This window comes from Gopherus evgoodei, chromosome 6 (genome assembly GCF_007399415.2).
Source record: "Gopherus evgoodei ecotype Sinaloan lineage chromosome 6, rGopEvg1_v1.p, whole genome shotgun sequence".
Lineage (NCBI taxonomy): Eukaryota > Metazoa > Chordata > Testudines > Testudinidae > Gopherus > Gopherus evgoodei.
The window spans coordinates 91,177,998-91,197,990 of record NC_044327.1 but is presented as its reverse complement, the minus strand read 5'-3'; the positions used below and the strand labels follow the sequence as shown (position 1 = coordinate 91,197,990).

Here is a 19,993-nt window from a genome sequence, read left to right as displayed (position 1 = left end):
ACATTGATGGTTGTAGTATGGAGCCTTGTATTGTATGTCTGTGGTTGAAAAGGGGTAAAAGTACTGGGGAAAGTTGTTAGGAATCTAGGAATTTCATCTGAGTAGATGTCTCACTGAAGGATGAGAAAACGCTACTTATAGTTATGTAATCAAGCGGTCCTTTTATTCTGGTATATAGTCACTGTGCCTGTAAATGACATCCCACTAGAAAGGAATATATGCTGAGGTTTATATAAGGGTATAGTGATAAGATAGAAGGAGACAAGCAGAAAACCTGGTGAAAGAAAGAAGTCTGCTACATATAGGATTTTGTGTATAATATGTGGCCTCCTGTTCTTCTCATTACAGAGCTTTGGTGCTATCTGTTGTTTACAGAAAGTCCTCCTGTACATACATACGTTGAATCCTAGAGCTGTTTTAAATGTTTATAATTGAACCAACTTTGTTCCCCCACAAAAAAGCCTTTTTTCAAAATGGAAACAATTTTTTTTAATGTTCCATTTTTTATATGTGTATCTTTTTACAAAATCAGAAAATAAAAAATTTAGCTGGGTTTTTTGGGGGGTGGTGGTGGTGGTGGTTTTTCCTTTCTACCCTGCTTTTTCTTTTGCTCCTCCTCTTTAGTAGCAAAATAGGATGAAAGAAAAACTGGGAGGAGAAGAAGGGTGGAAGATAGAGAAAAGAAGGGAACAAAAATCAGAAAAATAAATTGAAAAATGAAAATTTTCATGTCAGAAAATTTTGTTGCCAATTTTAATGACCAAAATATCATTCCATTATGAAACTAAGGGAACAGAAATGACAACTTGACAGATATGTGGTTGCAGAACTCTTTATGGGGTACCACAGTTATCTTTTGTGCTGATGATGAGCATGATGAAGTGAAAAATGGCTTTTTCAAGCCTCATATTTTGAGGTTTGGGCAGACATTTGTTAATGTTATGCTTATCACAGGGTGACCTTTAGAGTATGATGTATATTATATATGTTCACTAGCACATATGCAGAATCCCTGGGAGCTTCATACTATTTAATCCTTTTTTCCTTAGAGATAAAGAATCAGTATCTGATAACATTCTTGAACCCTGTGCTCACTTATTGTGAGCTATCTGCCTATTTGAAAATATTTAGCTTCTCATCGTATTGGTGGCTTTTGCACGCACACCCATTGTGTTCCTATGTGAATGTGTATCCTTTAACATGCAAGAAGTTGCAGCCTTAATTCTGAAATTTGAAAACATTGTGGGGTGAAATGAGGTGGTGAATTTGTGGCTGGAGAACAACGAGAGGTTGAATAAAACAATCCAAATATTAACTTTTCCTAACCACAAGCTCTATTAGATGTGGAATAATTTCCCTAGGCAAAATGGTAGAATGCCCATTACATAAGGGTGGGGTTTTCAAAGGATCCTAAATCAACTCCAGATGTAATTTGGGCATCTAACTCTCTTAGTCTCTTTGAAAATCGTAGCCTAAACCATTTAAAACTGGATTGGAGAAAAGCATTTATTATTCTGGACAGAGTAATATAAGAATTAATGAAAGCAATAGTTAAGTTACTAAAAAGGGAAGAATAATGGGATGTAATTAAGGAAGGGAATATATTGGTTGAATATCAGGAAAACAACAGAAAGTGAGATCTATTAACATATGGAATCTCTTTGGGAGGAGACTGGAAACCCAATCTCCAGGGACTGTTAAAACTAGAGTAGCCAAACATTAGTAAATGTACAGTCAGGAACAGTCCTGCAGTGGCTGGGGACCTAAATGTCTCTTCAAGCTCCAGATTCTGTGATAAATACTTCACTTGGAAAGGGCTTTGATGTAGGGAGGAAGGGAAGCAGATGTAGGTATAATCCTTCTTATTGATTACAATGTATTTCAGAAGAGCAAAGATTCAAGTGGCTTGGCAGCTGTTTCCAATTAGCTGATGACTTCTTTTGTAATCTGGTGGTGACTCTTTAATCCAGGAAAAGACGAGTATGGCTTATACTTCTAGCATTCAAAATGTAAATATTTGGGCAGAAGAAAAAATTATTATGCAGAACACCAATGCAGTAAGAGGGTGTAACATCCAACAGAGTTAAAGTAAAGATAATTATCTGTAAAATACTTTGTTTTTAGTAAAGACAGGCCTCACAAAAACAACCATGAACTACAAAACATGATCTTTTCCAGACCCTTAATACTCTAGTTTTTATTTATAAAATTCTACTCTATCCACTTCCGTGCTTTTTTTGTTGCTTGCTTTTGTTGTTTATATTTAACAATAATAGAAATACCTTGCTCTTATATATCACTTTTCATTGGTAGATCTCAAAGCACTTCACAGTCTTGAGTGTATTTCTCCTCAGAACACCTCATGATGAAGGAAGTATTATTATCCCCATTTTACAGATCAGGAACTGAGGTACAGAGATGCCAAGGTTACATAGGAAGTCTGGGGCAGAATAGGATGGAGCACAGAACATTGTATGTATGTCTACTGGGAACTACCTTAATCTTGAAAACATTTTTCTTTATTCTTCCAGTATTTTCAAAACTGGAGTAACTTGTTTTGTTTACACTAATAATTTGGATGTTAATGCAGTTGGTTAGACTCTTAAAAATGAGGGGAAAAGTGACTGGGGAAGGATGGGTCTCATCAACAGCCAGGAGAAGAAAATTCCAACAGTGCTAAGATATTGTAAAAGATTGGGTTGGCAACTAGCCACAGAAGTTTGACTCAGTGAAAAAGGAGAACGAGCTGATTTTTTCACTTAAAACAGCAAGAAAATTAAAAGATTTTACAGTATGATACTAAGATGGGACACCTTTAACATCAGTTTCTCAGAAAAGGCACTCCACAAAAAATATTTTGCATTTGGAGTACTCAGTTTCTTTTGTGAAAATGCCATGTGTGTAAAAAGTCATATTAGTTGAGTATCTGAGAGGCAAAAAGATTAGACTGGCCACTGGAAAAAAATTAAATACATAAGTCTTTCTGATACTACGCAGTTTAGTTATCTTGACTTGCATAATGCGAAGAGTTACAAATCGTTTCAGTCTTTTGTACATTAATGACTTTACCAGTTTCTGGTTTTTGTGGGTAGCTGCCTTTATTAGGTAGTGGATGTACCGTCTTTTTCTATTTCACATATTTATTAAACTGCCCTTGTACTGGATATTAAATAAGGAATTTAAAGTGTTGACAATCTTCTTGGCACACAGTGCAACCTTTAACAGACCATAAAGTGAGATGAGGAAATAACTTAAATTAATTTATCATCTTTTCTGCCTAAAAGCGAAATCTGACCTTTGTGTCAGGACCTGTGTTTTCATTTGCAAAAAGATAACGTTTTTAAGAGAGAATTTTCCCTCTCACTAATACTTATGCAATACCAACACCATTCACATATGGAAATTTTATACTTTGCACTTAATTTTTAAAAATCCCTGAATTTTATAATTTATAATAGGGATAAAAATTTCCATGGTTTCTGTCTCCATAGATTTATATCTATATTTTTGAGGGATGAGAGAAACTAGCTTAAAAGAAAGATAACAGCTGGCAGGAAATGCATTGTAATATTTTAATTCAATAATTTAAACTGTTTATAATCATCTCTGGGTATTAAATTAAATGGAAACATTTGTGTAATGTCTCTTGATTGTATATCCATTGACTAGAATAGTTGCATTATTTTTCCTACTGAAGTTGTAACACTATGGCAGTTGTTTATTTTTATTATGAAGTAGAAAGATGTGAAAATTGCTGAATGCAGATTTGTATGATACCCAACTGCATCCAGTATTGTTATATTGTAACTTTCAGAAAACACCAACACCAAAAGCTATGGTTAATAATGAGTTCAAAGGTTCATTATAACCCCTTCTCAGTTGCTTATAAGATGCGCAAACAAATTCCTTTTGAGCTAAAATTTTCCATGCTCAGCTCTACAGGAGGAGAAATACTATTCAAGTTTCCATAAAATCCCTTCAAGTCATTTGTGGAGTTTTTGAGATTTAAAAGAATATTAAGGCCATTGCAGAGAAACTAAATTAATTCTTTAGTCAGTCTTCATGGTTGAGTATGTGAGGGAGATTTCCCATACCTGAGCCATTCTTTTTAGGTGACAAATACCTGTGTTAGTATTTAAAAATAGCCTCTTCTCTAGGCTGATGCTGATTAAAGTATTTTGGATGAGCTGATTCTGAGTAAAGTATTTTGGTTATCAGATAACAGATCAGGAAGATACCACATGACCTGATCCAAAGCCCCACTGAAGTCGGTGGAAAGACTTCCATTGACTTCAGTGGGCTGTAGATCAAGCCCATAGTGAGTCAGTGTCATAGTGGGGATTGAATGCCACACTGCTGCTCTAGACCAGTGGTTCTCAACCTTTCCAGACTAATGTAGCCCTTTCAGGAGTCTGTTTTGTCTTGCATACCCCCAGGTTTCACCTCACTTAAAAACTACTTGCTTACAAAATCAGACCTAAAAATACAAAAGTATCATAGATTATTAGGGTTGGAAAGGACCTCAGGAGATCATCTAGTCCAACCCCCTGCTCAAAGCAGGACCAATTCCTGAATCCCTAAATGCCCCCCTCAAGGATTGAACCCACAACCCTGGATTTAGCAGGCCAATGCTCAAACCACATAGCTATCCCTCCTCTCAATACATCACAGCACACTAGTACTGAAACATTGCTTGCTTTCTGATTTTGTCTGTATGAGATTTTAGTTTGTACTGACTTTGCTAGTGCTTTTTATGTAGCCTGCTGTAAAACTAGGCAAATATACAGATCATTGATCTACCCCCTGGAAGACTTCTGTGTACCCCCAGGTGTACACGTACCACTTGTTGAGAACAACTGCCCTAGACATTAGACTGCTGTCTCTCTGGCCAGCTAACCTTGGCCAAGACTACATCCTGTCACTTAAAATAGCAGCACCTCAACACAAGGTAAGTCTGATTCTGTAGCATATCTGTGGTTAAATACAATAAAAACCTGAGACATTTTCAACTTAGTGCAGCTTTGGGGGAATATTCCCTTACTTTTTGAATGCTTTTATTTTATTCTGAGGCATTCTTTAGAACACAGAAATTGAGGGGGAAAAGTAAATGTAGGAAACTAACAGTAAATGTTCTTCTGAACTGTGTGTGCTACTCTCCAGTGTCGTGAATACAGATAAAATTGTAACAAGTATTGGAGAGACAAACTTGTACGCGTATTGGATTTTTTTTTCATTTTCATATATGTATAAAAAAAGCGGATGTCACATTAGAGTTAATGTGTAAGAGTTAATGTGCAAAACCAGAGCAACGAAAATAATTGTGAAGACTAAGTGAAACTTTACTGCATTTAAGACACATACAAAATGGGTATAATATACACAATAGGCTTCAGTCCTTTGTAGGGAAAATTTTGCACACAAGTCTACATTATAGAGGGACATTTCAGTCATTTTAGTGCTATTCAAGTGAAAAGTTAAATGATTTAAATGACACTTGAGTTCCTCATCCTGCAAGTGATATTTCACTTTTCAGTAGCCCTGTCAAAGTCTTCAGTATAAATCCTTATTTCCAGGGGTTAGAAGCAGCTGACCCTGTGATAAAGTTAGAGAGATTTGGGTTAAATGCTACTTTTGTATGGAGATGCTAGATTAGCTTTAGATAAGCAAAAATTTTTCATTTCTAAGGTTTTGACTTGACATAAGTGTATAATATATATCCTCCAACTCATGATGCTAAGACAGTTATCTCACATTAAGAATCTAAATATTATATGTGCATATGTATCACACATACATGTATAATGTGCTTTTTTATTTTATATACATATCATGCACAAAAAAATTAAGATTGCAAAGTGCCAGAATTAAGGATTAATGGTGCATGGATTCACCTTTGTTTTTCATCATGTTCTTAAACCAGACATTAAGAACGTTGAATGTATTGGACGGTGTGACATTGGATGATCAGGGATAAGGTCCTTAGATTATGCAGGTGACATTGTGCAACTGGCAGACATATTTGAATTAATTATAATATTCTTCACTACCTTAGAAAATTTGTATAGTTGACTTGCACTTACAATGAGTGCCAAGATGATGAAGTGATTGCATCTTGGAAAAGGGACAATAGATAAAGTGTTGAAATGTAGCAGTGATAAAGCTGAAGAACAAGTAGAATCTTATGTGTACATCGGAAGCTTGATCAGTGCTGACAGTTCCATCAAGGATGAGGTTAACAGCAGATGTGCCTTAGCCACAAGTGCTGGATCAAAATTGATGAAATTATGGACTGATAAAAACATTGTTTGTACAAAATGAAAATGTCTCAAACCAGTGTACTGACAGTATTTATTTCTCTGTGGTGTGGAAGCACTGCCTTAAATCAGACAGATATCAGATAACTGAAGGCAGTAAAGATTCATAGACTCTAGGACTGGAAGAGACCTCGAGAGCTCATCGAGTCCAGTCCCCTGACTTCATGGCAGGACCAAATACTGTCTAGACCATCCCTGATAGACATTTATCTAACCTACTCTTAAATATCTCCAGAGATGGAGATTCCACAGCCTCCCTAGGGAGTTTATTCCAGTGTTTAACCACCCTGACAGTTAGGAACTTTTCCCTAATGTCCAACCTAAACTTCCCTTGCTGCAGTTTAAGCCCATTGCTTCTTGTTCTATCCTTAGAGGCTAAGATGAGCAAGTTTTCTCCCACCTCCTTATGACACCCTTTTAGATACCTGAAAACTGCTATCATGTCCCCTCTGTCTTCTCTTTTCCAAACTAAACAAACCCAATTCTTTCAGCCTTCCTTCATAGGTCATGTTCTCTAGACCTTTAATCATTCTTGTTGCTTTTCTCTGGACCTTCTCCAATTTCTCCACATCTTTCTTGAAATGCGGTGTCCAAAACTGGACACAATACTCCAGCTGAGGCCTGACCAGCGCAGAGTAGAGCGGAAGAATGACTTCTTGTGTCTTGCTCACAACACACGTGTTAATGCATCCCAGAATCACATTTACTTTTTTTGCAACAACATCACACTGTTGACTCATATTTAGCTTGTGGTGCACTATAACCCCTAGCTCCCTTTCCGCCATACTCCTTTCTAGACAGTCTCTTCCCATTCTGTATGTGTGAAACTGATTGTTCCTTCCTAAGTGGAGCACTTTGCATTTGTCTTTATTAAAGTTCATCCTATTTACCTCAGACCATTTCTCCAATTTATCCCGATCATTTTGAATTTTGACCCTATCCTCCAAAGAGCAGTTGCAATCCTTCCCAGTTTGGTATCATCTGCAAACTTAATAAGCATACTTCCTATGCCAATATCTAAGTCGTTGATGAAGATATTGAACAGAGCCGGTCCCAAAACAGACCCCTGTGGAACCTCACTCATTATACCTTTCCAGCAGGATTGGGAACCATTAATAACTACTCTCTGAGTACAGTTATCCAACCAATTATGCACCCACCTTATTGTAGCCCCATCTAAGTTGTATTTGCTTAGTTTATCGATAAGAATATCATGCGAGATCATATCAAATGCCTTACTAAAGTCTAGGTATACCACATCCACCGCTTCTCCCTTATCCACAAGACTCATTATCCTATCAAAGAAAGCTATCAGATTAGTTTAACATGATTTGTTCTTTACAAATCTATGCTGGCAATTCCCTATCACCTTACCACCTTCCAAGTGTTTGCAGATGATTTCCTTAATTACTTGCTCCATTATCTTCCCTGGCACGGAAGTTAAACTAACTAGTCAGTGGTTTCCTGGGTTGTTTTTATTTCCCTTTTTGTAGATGGGCATTTTGTTTGCCCTTTTCCAGTTTTCTGGAATCTCACTTGTCTCCCATGATTTTCCAAAGATATTAGTTAGAGGCTCAGATACCTCCTCTATTAGCTCCTTGAGTATTCTAGGATGCATTTCATCAGGCCCTGATGACTTGCAGGCATCTAACTTTTCTAAGAGATTTTTAACTTGTTCTTTTTTTATTTTTACCTCCCTCCCATGAGCATTCACTATGTTAGGCATTCCTTCAGACTTCTCGGTAAAGACTGAAACAAATAAGTCATTAAGCATCTCTGCCATTTCCAAGTTTCCTGTTACTGTTTCTCCCTCTGTACTGAGCAGTGGGCCTACCCTGTCTTTGGTCTTCCTCTTGCTTCTAATGTATTGATAAAAAGTCGTCTTCTTTCCCTTTATTCCTGTAGCTAGTTTGAGCTCATTTTGCGCCTTTGCCTTTCTAATCTTGCTTCTGCATTCCTGTGCTGTTTGCCTATATTCATCCTTTGTAATTTGTTGAAAGATGGCAGGTGTAAAGTGGAATGATTTTAACACAGATGAAGGTGTTAAGAGAGCAGGATATGAAATCAGCGTATGGGATTAGCTGCAATTAAAATTATGATGGTGTGGACACTGTAGTAGACAAACAGATGATAAGATGCCAAACAAATAACAGAAGCACCTCCAAACTCAGTCCGGCCTAGAGGCTGATGACTGACTGGATAGTGAGACATTGTACACAGGGACATGACCAGACTTGGTTTAGTGAAGGAACAAGCTGTGGACAAGAAAGAGTGGCAACACTGTACTGCTCCTCGAGTCTGGAAATATGCTCTGAGATGAAAAGAGGAAGAATTAAGGATGCCTGTGCAAATTTAATTCGGACACTTGTGCATATGCATTATGATACAGTCTTTAATCACATGACCAGATACTATTTTTTTCTATTCTACCTCAGCCTCATTTATTGGATGGGATAGATGGTACTCAGTGAGCAGCTATTCAATATTTTGTTTTATCATCATTGAACAATGTGTGGCCCTAGGCGCAGGAACGGCTCCAGGCACCCGTGCACCAAGCGCGTGCCTAGGGCGGCAAGCTGCGGGGGGCGGCCTACCAGTCACTGTGAGGGCAGCAGTCAGGCTGCCTTCGGCAGCTATGCCGAAGGCACGGGACCGGCGGACCTCCCGCAGGAATGCCGCCGAATCCGTGTTACCAGCGGATCTCCCACAGGCATGCCATCGAAAGCTGCCTGACTGCCGTGCTTGGGACGGCAAAATACATAGAGCCACCCCTGCCTAGGCCTTATTTATTGCAAACTATTGAAACCTTGTTCTGAATACAGTATTCTTAATTTCCTTATGGGCTTTTCTGTTGTGCTTATCACAATAGTATCCGAATGCTTCTCATACATTAATTAATTTTCACAACATCACTCTGAACCAAGGGGGTGATATTATCCCCATTTTACAGGTGAAAAGCTGAGGCACAGAGATTAAGGTAAAAAATGTCCACTAATTTTGGGTCCCAGTTTGAAATTCCTAGAATCTGATTTTTCAGAATATTTAGCATTACATAACACTTTATATATTCAAGCACTGCTCACATTGACTTTGGTTGCATCTGTGAATGCTGAGCACTTGTGCAGACCAGCTCCTATAGTCTCAAGTTGGGCACCCAGAAAATGAGGAGCACACAATCACTAATCACATGTGAAAAGTTTGGCTTATACAATTTGCTTAGTATTATGCAGGAACTCTGTGCCAGAAACAGAGCTAGAATTCAGTTCTCCAGGGCAGGGCAGTTAGCTGTCTTATCCATGAGACTATCCCAGGGGTCGGGAACCTTTCAGAAGTCGTGTGCTGAGTGTTCATTTATTCACTCTTGTCATAAACAGATAAGTAAGAGTTAATAGAACAGAAGTGCTTCATATCTCTTTGCTGGAAAGGGTTAACAAGAACAGTGAGCCTGGCTGTCACCTGACCAGAGGACCAGTCAGAGGACAGGATACTTTCAAATCTTATGGGAGGGAAGTTTTTGTGTTGTGCTGTTAGTGTTTGGTTGTTGTTCACTCTGGGGGCTCAGAGGGAGCAGATGTGCAACCAGGTTTCTCTCCAATACAGGCTCTTATAAGTTCAGACTAGTGAGTACTAGGTAGATAAAACGAGTTAGGCTTATGGTTGTTTTCTTTATTTGCAAATGTGCATTTGGTTGGAAGGAGTTCAAATGTGTATTTGGCTGGAAGGGGTTCAAATTTATATTTTGCTGAAAGGATTTTAATCTGTACTTGAATACTTAGGCTGGGAGAGTATTCCCAGTGTCTATAGCTGAAAGACCCTTTACCTATTCCATCTTAAATTTACAAAGATAATTTTCACTGTTTTTTCTCTCTTTAATTAAAAGCTTTTCTTGTTTAAGAACCTGATTGTTTTTTATTCTGGTGAGACCCCAGGGGACTGGGTCTGGATTCACTAGGGAATTGGTGGGGAGAAAGGAGAAAAGGGGGAGAGAGAGGCTAATTTCTCTCTGTGTCAGGATTACTTTCTCTCTCAGGAAGAGTCTGTGAGGGGGGAAAGAGAAGGAGGGAGGAAGGTGAATTGTCCTCTCTGTTTTGTGATTCAAGGAGTTTGAATCACAGTGATCTTCCAGGGTAACCCAGGGAGGGGAAGCCTGGGAGAGGCAACGGTGAGGGAAAGGGTTTATTTTCCTTGTGTTAAGATCCAGAGGGTCTGGGTCTTAGGGGTCCCCGGGCTAGGTTTTGGGGGGACCAGAGTGTACCAGGCACTGGAATTCCTGGTTGGTGGCAGCGCTACGGGTACTAAGCTGGTAATTGAGCTTAGAGGAATTCATGCTAGTGCCCCATCTTTTGGACGCTAAGGTTCAGAGTGGGGAATTGTACCGTGACAACTCTAATTTAAGTTTCCTAGTGCAAGTGATACATTTTAATGTTTTTAGAAGGTCTCTTTCTATAAGTCTATAATATATAACTAAACTATTGTTGTCATAAACGGATAGTTAAGAGTTAATGGAACTTCATATTGCTTTTGCCTGTAAAGGGTTAACAAGATCAGTGAGCCAGGCTGTCACCTGACCAGAGGACCAATCAGGGGACAGGATACTTTCAAACCTTGAGGGAGGGAAGTTTGTGTGTGTGCTGTTAGTTTTTGGTGGTTGTTCACTCTGGGGGCTCAGAGGGACCAGACGTGCAACCAGGTTTCTCTCCAATCTCTCCGATACAGGCTCTTATAAGTTCAGAATAGTGAGTACTAGGTAGATAAAGCGAGTTAGGCTTATGTTTGTTTTCTTTACTTGCAAATGTGTATTTGGCTGGGAGGAGTTCAAATGTGTATTTGGCTGAAAGGATTTTAATTTGTACTTGTATACTTAGGCTGGGAGGGTATTCCCAGTGTCTATAGCTGAAAGACCTTGTACATATTCCATCTTAAATTTACAAAGATAATTTTCACTGTTTTTTCTCTCTTTAATTAAAAGCTTTTCTTGTTTAAGAACCTGATTGTTTTTTTTATTCTGGTGTGAGACCCCAGGGGACGGGGTCTGGATTCACCAGGGAATTGGTGGGGAGAAAGGAGGGAAGGGGGAGAGAGAGGTTAATTTCTCTCTGTGTTAGATTACTTTCTCTCTCAGGAAGAGTCTGGGAGGGGGAAAGAGAAGGAGGGGGAAAGGTGAATTTTCCTTTCCGTTTAAAGATTCAAGGAGTTTGAATCACAGTGATCTTCCAGGGTAACCCAGGGAGGGGAAGCCTGGGAGAGGCAACGGTGAGGGAAAGGGTTTACTTTCCTTGTGGTAAGATCCAGAGGGCCTGGGTCTTGGGGTTCCCTGGGCAAGGTTTTGGGGGGACCAGAGTGTACCAGGCACTGGAATTCCTGGTTGGTGGCAATGCTACAGGTTCTAAGCTGGTAATTAAGCTTAGAGGAATTCATGCTGGTACCCCATCTTTTGGACGCTAAGGTCCGGAGTGGGGATTTATACCATGACAAATGTATGTAAAGTAAATAAGGTTTAAGTAGCTTCATTTAAAATTCAATTAAAATGCATAGCTCCCTGGACCGGTAGCCAGGACCCGGGCAGTGTGAGTGCCACTGAAAATCAGCTCGTGTGCCGGCTTTGGCACGCGTGCCACAGGTTGCCTACTCCAGGACTATCCTATCTCTTCCTGAATCCCTGCCTTATTCACTACACACCTTCCAATTTCTGCAATAAATGAGACAGGAGTACATCAGACAACAGCTTCTGGAGAGCAGGTACATCCTGTGTACTGAAGGAGGCCGATGTCAAATAGTTATATGATCATCATGTAATTAAAGACTGTATCATAATGCATACTCATAAGGGGAATTGAATTAAGGTTGCTTGGACAACCTTAATTCTGGCATTTCTTGTCTTTTGAGTGCTTGACTTTGCAATCCAGTCATAGTTTTTCCCTTCCTCCTCCTCTAATTGCAGTCTCACTAGGCTCCTCATTCCTATCTACTCCTTTTTTTCCCTCTCTTCCCCCCTGGACTGGCATTTGTCCCTTCTGCATTTGAATCACACATCTTCCTCTTTTACACACTGCCTGAGGTTGGGGGAGGGAAGGTAGAGGTGGGGGAGGGAAGGTAGAGGGAGAGCGCAGGAGAGACTGGCTCCCTGCTATAAGTTCCAGTCGCCAGCCTGACCCCTAAAGCAGCAAGAGCAGCAATCACAGGAAAAGTTTGCTTTGCTCCATATCCCTCTTAGGCTGGCACACGACCACTTGCTCTGTTGGGATGGCACATGTGTTGTCTGTTCAGTATTGTGAGCTGAGATGTGTTGGTGCATGTTCAGTGAGGGTGGAATTGTCAGAGGTTTTTAGCTGCTAAATTCTATTATTTTTTTTCTAGAGTCTTATAACATGGGTAAATTTGGGCAGATTTTTATAGGAACATCAAAAGGCAAATCCCCGACACAAAGACCACTCTCCTGTCGAATTTCAAGTGCTTTCTCCAAAGTATGGGTGTGCAAGAGCTTTTCTGAAAAAAGATTTCTTTTAACATTGCAAAACAATGTATTTTTCTTTAGCCTTGTTCTCGGAAATAGTTCAGCAGTTTTGGCTGAAATAATAAAAAAGTTTGAGGCAGACATTTGGCATGGAAAATTTCAGCCCAAGTGGTTAGTTAGCAACTGAAAATATGGTCTGACATGGGAAGTTTCAGGATACATCAATAAGAGGCATTGCTGCCAGCCTCATCTATAATGCAGTATACTTTGAGGTGGGTGCCAGGCAGTACATGCTGCAGCTGAAGGCTGAATTCCAGCTTCCATTCTCTCTCCTTCCAAACTCAGAATTTTCTCCAACAAATTCATATGGTGATGACCAGTATTAACTTGGTCATAGCACAAAGTTGATTTTTTTTTGTTAATTTATGTATTGCATTGTTTGTTATTGGAGAGTGAAAAGGTGCAGTGTCATTAGAAATTCTGTGCCAAGATAACTAAAACCCTGAATCAGTACTTCTGGACCATTCTGGGAATGACTTCCTGAGCTGAGGGTAACTGGGAAAAGCCCAAGGCTTCTTGTTAGCCTTGAGGTGACCAGTTACCACTAAAGCCATGAGAGGGCTCTCTGTGCAGACACACAAGCTGCCCTGTTCATATTATTTTAGTTTGGTTTGTTCTTTATTATTTGTTTTGTAGTTTAGAGAATGTTAGACTACAGGGATTGTGACTAGAAACTTGACTGGTTTGTTGTGTTGATTCCACCAGAAATAAAGCTCTTTAAATAATCGTGAAGTCTCTCCTGATTTTCAGTCCAGCTACATCAACTCTAGCACAGCCACAACTTATTTTGTAGATCTCATTGAGACTTAAAATTGAGCCCACTTCCCTAAGAAACTCTTACGTGCTCCTTTGCTGCAATCTTTGCCATTTAAAGGTATCTACCATGTTAATTAAAGACAAACTTTGTCAACAAATGAGTCAATTTCCTAGTGGATATGGGGCTTGAGGGACTATACAATATAGTATATTATTCTTCTAACTGTTCATAACTCTTCCATTTATAATTTCCATCTTGAGGGAATCTGCTGAACTATCCTTTATTTTGTCATAGTTTATTTCTTTAATATTGTCTGAGTTGTATCTTGGAGATAGTTGTAAAGAGAACTCTAAAAAATCTTTGACTGCATCATCTTTAAAGGTATATACTTTCGATACCAGATTTCAGGGAGAGGATATTTAAAGGGCACAGCACATAATTGACATTGCTCCACTAGAACAAAGCCAAAAGGTAATCTGTCACATTTAGGGAAATCATTGTCTCAGTTCAAGGTATCCAGACATCTCATCTGCTAGCCTCGTAGCCTCTGTGCACAGGTCTGCGAAAATCGGAAATCTTGTGGGAGCCTGTCTTGAATAATTTGAGACTAAAAAGGCAAAAACAATTATCCAAATTTTTAGCATGTTTTAGTCTCTAAGCTTTTTGAGACCCACCCCTCACATAAGGTAGGTTGTACTGCATAAAAAGTCAGTTTGTTAGATAATGTTGAAACAATTTCTGCTTTTCTTTTAATGTTATGAAAAGAAGCTGTTTCCTAGCATTTTCAGTACACATATGTGCACTTGTAATGTATGAATTTTTGAAAGGCCACTGATCATTTAAAGAGTTTTTTCAGATGATTGCTAATCAGAGTCTAGCTTCCTGAATACCAGACAAACTGAGTGAAAACATAGTAACTGAGTCAGTTTGTTGTTTCATTTCCAAGGCGCATTTGTAGATGCATATTAATCCTCAGAAGAAGCCTGTGTTCATTGCAAAAGGAATGATTTACTCAGATCAAATAATGAGGTAATCCTTATGAGAATGATGACTTGACAAAATTTTGGCTTTCAGGTTAGAATTTTTTTTTTAATTGTACTAGGCATTTCTAAAACTACTATGAAATCTTTCTGTTCAAGAAAAAAACTACACAGTTAAAAGATTTATAGTTAAAAATAAATACCAAATTTCTAAGTTTCCATGTTAATTTCTTATGACAGAACTAGTCATAGGAATTTAGGCCTTGGTCCTGTAATTAGAGCCAGTTGGTACACGGTACATGTAGATCAAGTTGAAGGATCATGGTCAAAGTCTGTAGTAGTTTTGAAGCTTAAAACTCAATTTTATTTTGCAAGAGTCTTACTCTGAGTTAAATTGTTTAACTGTCCAGTGGAAGTTACAATAGAACATAACAGTGCTTTTTTAAAAAAAGCGATTGTTGCTTGGATTTAATGTTTTTCTTTCTGAAATAATAAAGGATTTCTTCTTTATTTTCTCTCTCTCTTGTTTTTTTGTGACAGCATGCATAACAGCTTATCAGAATCAGAATATCACTAGTTTCCACAGGCGTACTGTGTATGACTATGACTTTGTCCTAATGGGATTAAATTAAATGCATGTGTAGCTGCATTGTCTGCCATTTAAGGTTGGTGTACATTAAAGGTTTATTTTCAAAAGTAAAATGTAAATAGTTGTTTGTAAATAAATGTTTCAATGTATGTTAGTTTATACAATGAAATAAGTACATGGTACATTTTTTAATTAGCATAGAAACTTCATAGGGAATAGTACAATAGTTGTTTGAGCATTATAAGATTCCTTATGTTCCAGTCCTAATGCAAATATATGACTTAAATCTTCAGAGGGAAACCCTTCCTTGTGTTTCTTTACTAATTGTTTCCGTCCCTTATTTGTCTTACAAAGATGGTTGTTCTACTGAGTGATTAATTACAAGTTAAGTGCAGTAGAATACCTGTGAATCCAGTTTACTATTTTACTTTTTTCTTTGCTGACTCAAAGTGAGAGAGAGGCTTTGAAAAAAGTCATCATGTTTTGCATTATCCTGCTACTATTGTATATAATTACTTTTTATCTGTTTGAAAACCAAATTTGGGATGTCCTTAACTTTTAAACAATAAATAACAGTTTACGTTCATACTTTCCATCAAGCTGTGACTTTGTAGCATTACCTAAATGCTGTGAATCATAAATTGAGTATGTTGGGCCTTAAATTCTACTCTCTCTGTGTGTGTGAGATTATATAGTCTGTAACTTGAAATACAGTACTCTTAAGAAACTGGATAGTTCAGGTGACTGCTAATGGGATATAGAAATTTTCACCACCAAGCTGCAAGTTTTAATGCAACCCAGCTGCCGGTCTGGGTTTCCATCCGCCAGCCCTGCTCAGCCTACTGCCGGCCCGTGGTTCTGACCATCCAGGCAGGCAGTGGGCTGAGCGGGGCCGGCGGCCAGGACCCCGGCTGGCAGCTGGGTTGCATTAAAACTAAAAATCAGCTTGCATGCTGCCTTCGGCACACGTGCCACAGGTTACCGACCCATGGTCTAAGGGCTGTTCAGAGGCTGTATGAAATAAGTTATGCCTCAAAATAGTTCCTTTTAAGTAAGCGTCTACATCACATAAAGCACCACCCTACTGTTGCCACTGATAGGCACTCTATCTTACTAGCAGTCAGACTTAAAACAGCAATTGAAAGAGCATAAAGGATAAACTACCTTTTTACCCCTAAGAGATAGTTACTGTAGATGGTTTTTTATATTTAAAAAAAGTAGTTGCAAATCTGGGGCTTATTCTGTGATTCTAGAGCAACACAAGATGAAATTCAGGTTTGATTTCAAGAGTCTCTTGCTCTTCACTGTGGTGTTTGCTTTTAACTGCTTTTAAAGAAGCTTTTAGGTTGCCTTATAATTTGGTCCTGTGTTGAGATTAGACTGACTGACTAGCCTGTGATTTCTGTAACCTTCCCTTTTTCACCTCTCCTGAATTTCTTTTATAGAGGGACCTATGTCTGCTGCGCTTTTATCACATCCCACTGTGTGACCTTCTTAGCCCCATATCACCTCTACACAGGACCGGCGCTAGGGGTTTGAGCGCCCTAGGTGGACGGCAATTTCGCCGCCCTGCACGCTGGTCCTGCGGCTCCAGTGGAGCTGCCGCAGTGGTGCCTGCGGAGGGTCCAGTGCTCCGCGGCTCCGGTGGAGCTGCCGCAGTGGTGCCTGCGGGCGGTCCATTGGAGCCGCGCGAGCAGCCGACCATCCGCAGGCACAACTGCGGCAGCTCCACCGGAGCCGCGGAGCACTGGACCCTCCGCAGGCACCACTGCTGCAGCTCCACCGGAGCCACCTGCCACCCCCTCCAGCAAAACGGCGCCCACCATTTATTCTGGCGCCTTAGGTGATTGCCAAGGCTGCCTAAATGGTAGCGCCGGCCCTGCCTCTACACAGGAGACTGAAACAACTAACTTCATTCCCAAAGCTTCCAGTACTGAAATGAAATGTCCATGTATTGCTGTCCCTATGAGCCCATCCAAAATTTAGAGAATTCTAATCAGGTCACAGTCATTTGCAATCACTTGTAATTTAAAAGTTGTCAACCATTTCCTCCCTATTGATGTATGTATACCAGTTCTAAAATAGCGTTTACTTCTCCTATGGGTTTTTCTGTTTTTGTTTGTTTGTTTTTTAAATCCTTTTCTGGGCTACTTCTCTTAACAGATATTTCTCAGGGGTAAAACCCCTCTAATTATTAGTGCCTGTAGTTTTGACATTTTTTGATATTTGCTCAGGAGTAATTTTTCTTTTATATCTTGATTCAGTGGCACAGGGTACATATATGATTTCCCCATTTCTATTCCTTGCTTCTTGTATAGTCAGATAAAAAGCATTGTCCAGATTCAGTGCCTGGATTCCACTGATTGTGAGCTCGTGTGTGGGAAAGCCCACACAGAATGGAGGTGGAGTGCGGCAAAGTGTGCAGAGCAATCATAGGCACCTGTGAGATGGGGTAATTTGGTGTGACCAGTCTCCATCAGCATGCTCACTTGGAGTCCTGTCTGGAGTTTAATCCTGCCCTCCTGTGATGAACAGTGTGAGAGGTGCTATCACCTGATTACTCCAGAGGATGAATCCATCTCCACTCATATACAGTTGCCACAGCTAGTGCATGGATACAAATTGCACACCCCTGCACCTTCTGGAGTGTATCAAGCCCTTTCATTTCTGCTGATTCTTTCCACCCTCCTTAAACTTTGTTTAAATAACATTAGGCAGCAGCTGATCTTCTCTCATATCTCCTGCTTTTTACAGGTTCTTATCACCTTCAGTGTTAGCAATCCAATTGCGTCCTTTGTTCCATAGTGTCTGCCTAACAGCAGCTCATTCCTATTCCCTTTCTTGGAATTTTTTATATCTACTTTTGTATAAAGACATGGACATTTTACTGATCTTTCCTTCCTTACCACTCTCAGAACTTCATCAGATTTATTTTTAGTATTCTCCCTTATCTTTTCCTTGCACTCACCAGTGGTTTAATTGCTTTTTGCTCATTGTTTCTTTTTATGGCTTCCTGTGAAAGACTCTTTAATAATTTAATTTAACAGAAAAAAGTTTGAAAACAAGAAACTTTTTTATTAAGTATAATCAAGACCAACATTTCTGTATAAAATTTCAAACTTGTAAATATGCTTGTCCATCTTTCATTGTCCCGTTTTATTTTTTTTTTTAATGGTAGAATTTGTTTTTTTAAGTACTTCTGTGTCCCTTCCAACCCTCTTCAGTTGTTTTAGCCATTCAGGAAAAATCAAATCAAACAAGAGTATACCTAAGGATAAGGATCTGGAGAAAAAAAAATCTTACTCCTCTGCCTCTCCACAACCGCCAGTGTCAATGCACCCTGCTCCTACAGCAGGTCAGCAAGTTTAATGGGACTGTTGGGAGCCAGATCAGATCCAGACCAGAAACCACCTCGCCCCATTCCATTGTATAGACCATAACATTGGACAGATCGGTGCTAGAGATCATCATCCATGGCTCCCTATTTGGTTGCACTCTTCACCCCATGGCAACCCATCTTCCCTGTCCCTCACCAAGGACCCTTCTCAAGAGAATCTGTTATAGGCAGAAGTGGCCTCCTGGCTTTGTCTAGGAGCCACCGAACAGGTACCAGTGGAATTCAGGGGAAGAGACTTCTATTCCTAGTATTTCCTGAAAAAGAAAGGGGGCCTTCCGCCTATCCTAGACCTGTGAAGACTCAACAGTCATCTCAGGTTCAAGATGTTAATGCTTTCCTACATCGTTCTATTTCTTCAAGCCCAAGACTTGATTGATGGCTCTTGACTTGCAGGATGCTTCTTTCCATATAGCAATCTGTCTGGCTCACAGGAAGAACCTAAGATTCACAGTGGGACCGAAAAGTTACCAATACATGTACTGTCCTTTGGAGTTTCCATGGCACTAAGAATGTTCACCAAATGCCTGGAAATGGCAGCTGTGCATTTAAGGGAGAAAGGGAATTCACATGTACTCATACTTGGATAACTGGCTGATCAGGTCCCAGGAGGAGATTGTGGCAGCCCTGGGGTGCGTCCTTTCCCTGTTCTACCAAGTAAGACTCATTGTGAAGTATGAGGAACAGTCTCTTACACCATTGCAGGTGATAGAGTTCATGGGAGCCATGATTAACTCTTGATCAGTGAGAGCTTACCTACCATAGGTGTCTCCAGTCAGCTGCAAAGGACCTAAAATCAAATCGGTCAGCAATGGTTCATACATGTCTGGGGCTACTAGGCAATATGTTGGCACTTATGTCATGTTGCTGCCTGCCAGATGTCATCCCTACAACTTTGATTGAGCTGATGAACTTCCCCTCTAGACAGCATATGAACAAGAGAGTCACTGTCCTGCCCTGGTCCTATGAGAACTCACTTGGTGGCTGGACCTGGAGAATATTTAAAAGGAGGCCCTTGGCCTACTCCCCATGATGATGCTCATCATGCATCTTGGGCATAAAATTGAGATGCCCACTCTGAACCACCTACAGAGGCAAGTTATCTGGTCCCAGGATTATGCTACGTATTAATGTCCTGGAGCTCAGGACCATCTGGCTGTTCAAAGTGCACTGATAACAAGCAAGAAAGTGCGTGGTTAGCACTTCTCTGCGCCCGCTGTCACGCGTGAGCCAGGTGTAACCTCATTGGGTCTGCATCTTCCAAAGATGAGCAACAATTGGGAAAAGTAAACAATTAGCACTTACTGTGAAAAAGTGAATTAGAATACTTTTCTTTTAATAGCTTAAATTGTTTTTAACACAGATAAGGATGTTTTCTCTACTCTGTTGTCAGCTGGAGTCCCCTTGTTATAAAATTTTGTTCAGAAGTAGCCCAAACTGATGAT

General features: G+C 39.8%; 1 protein-coding gene across 3 annotated transcripts in view; it reads left to right on the top strand.

The window, feature by feature from the left end:
* LHFPL2 (LHFPL tetraspan subfamily member 2) overlaps window positions 1–19,993 on the top strand; it is a 235,518-nt gene that overhangs the window by 144,228 nt on the left and 71,297 nt on the right. The window lies entirely within an intron of this gene.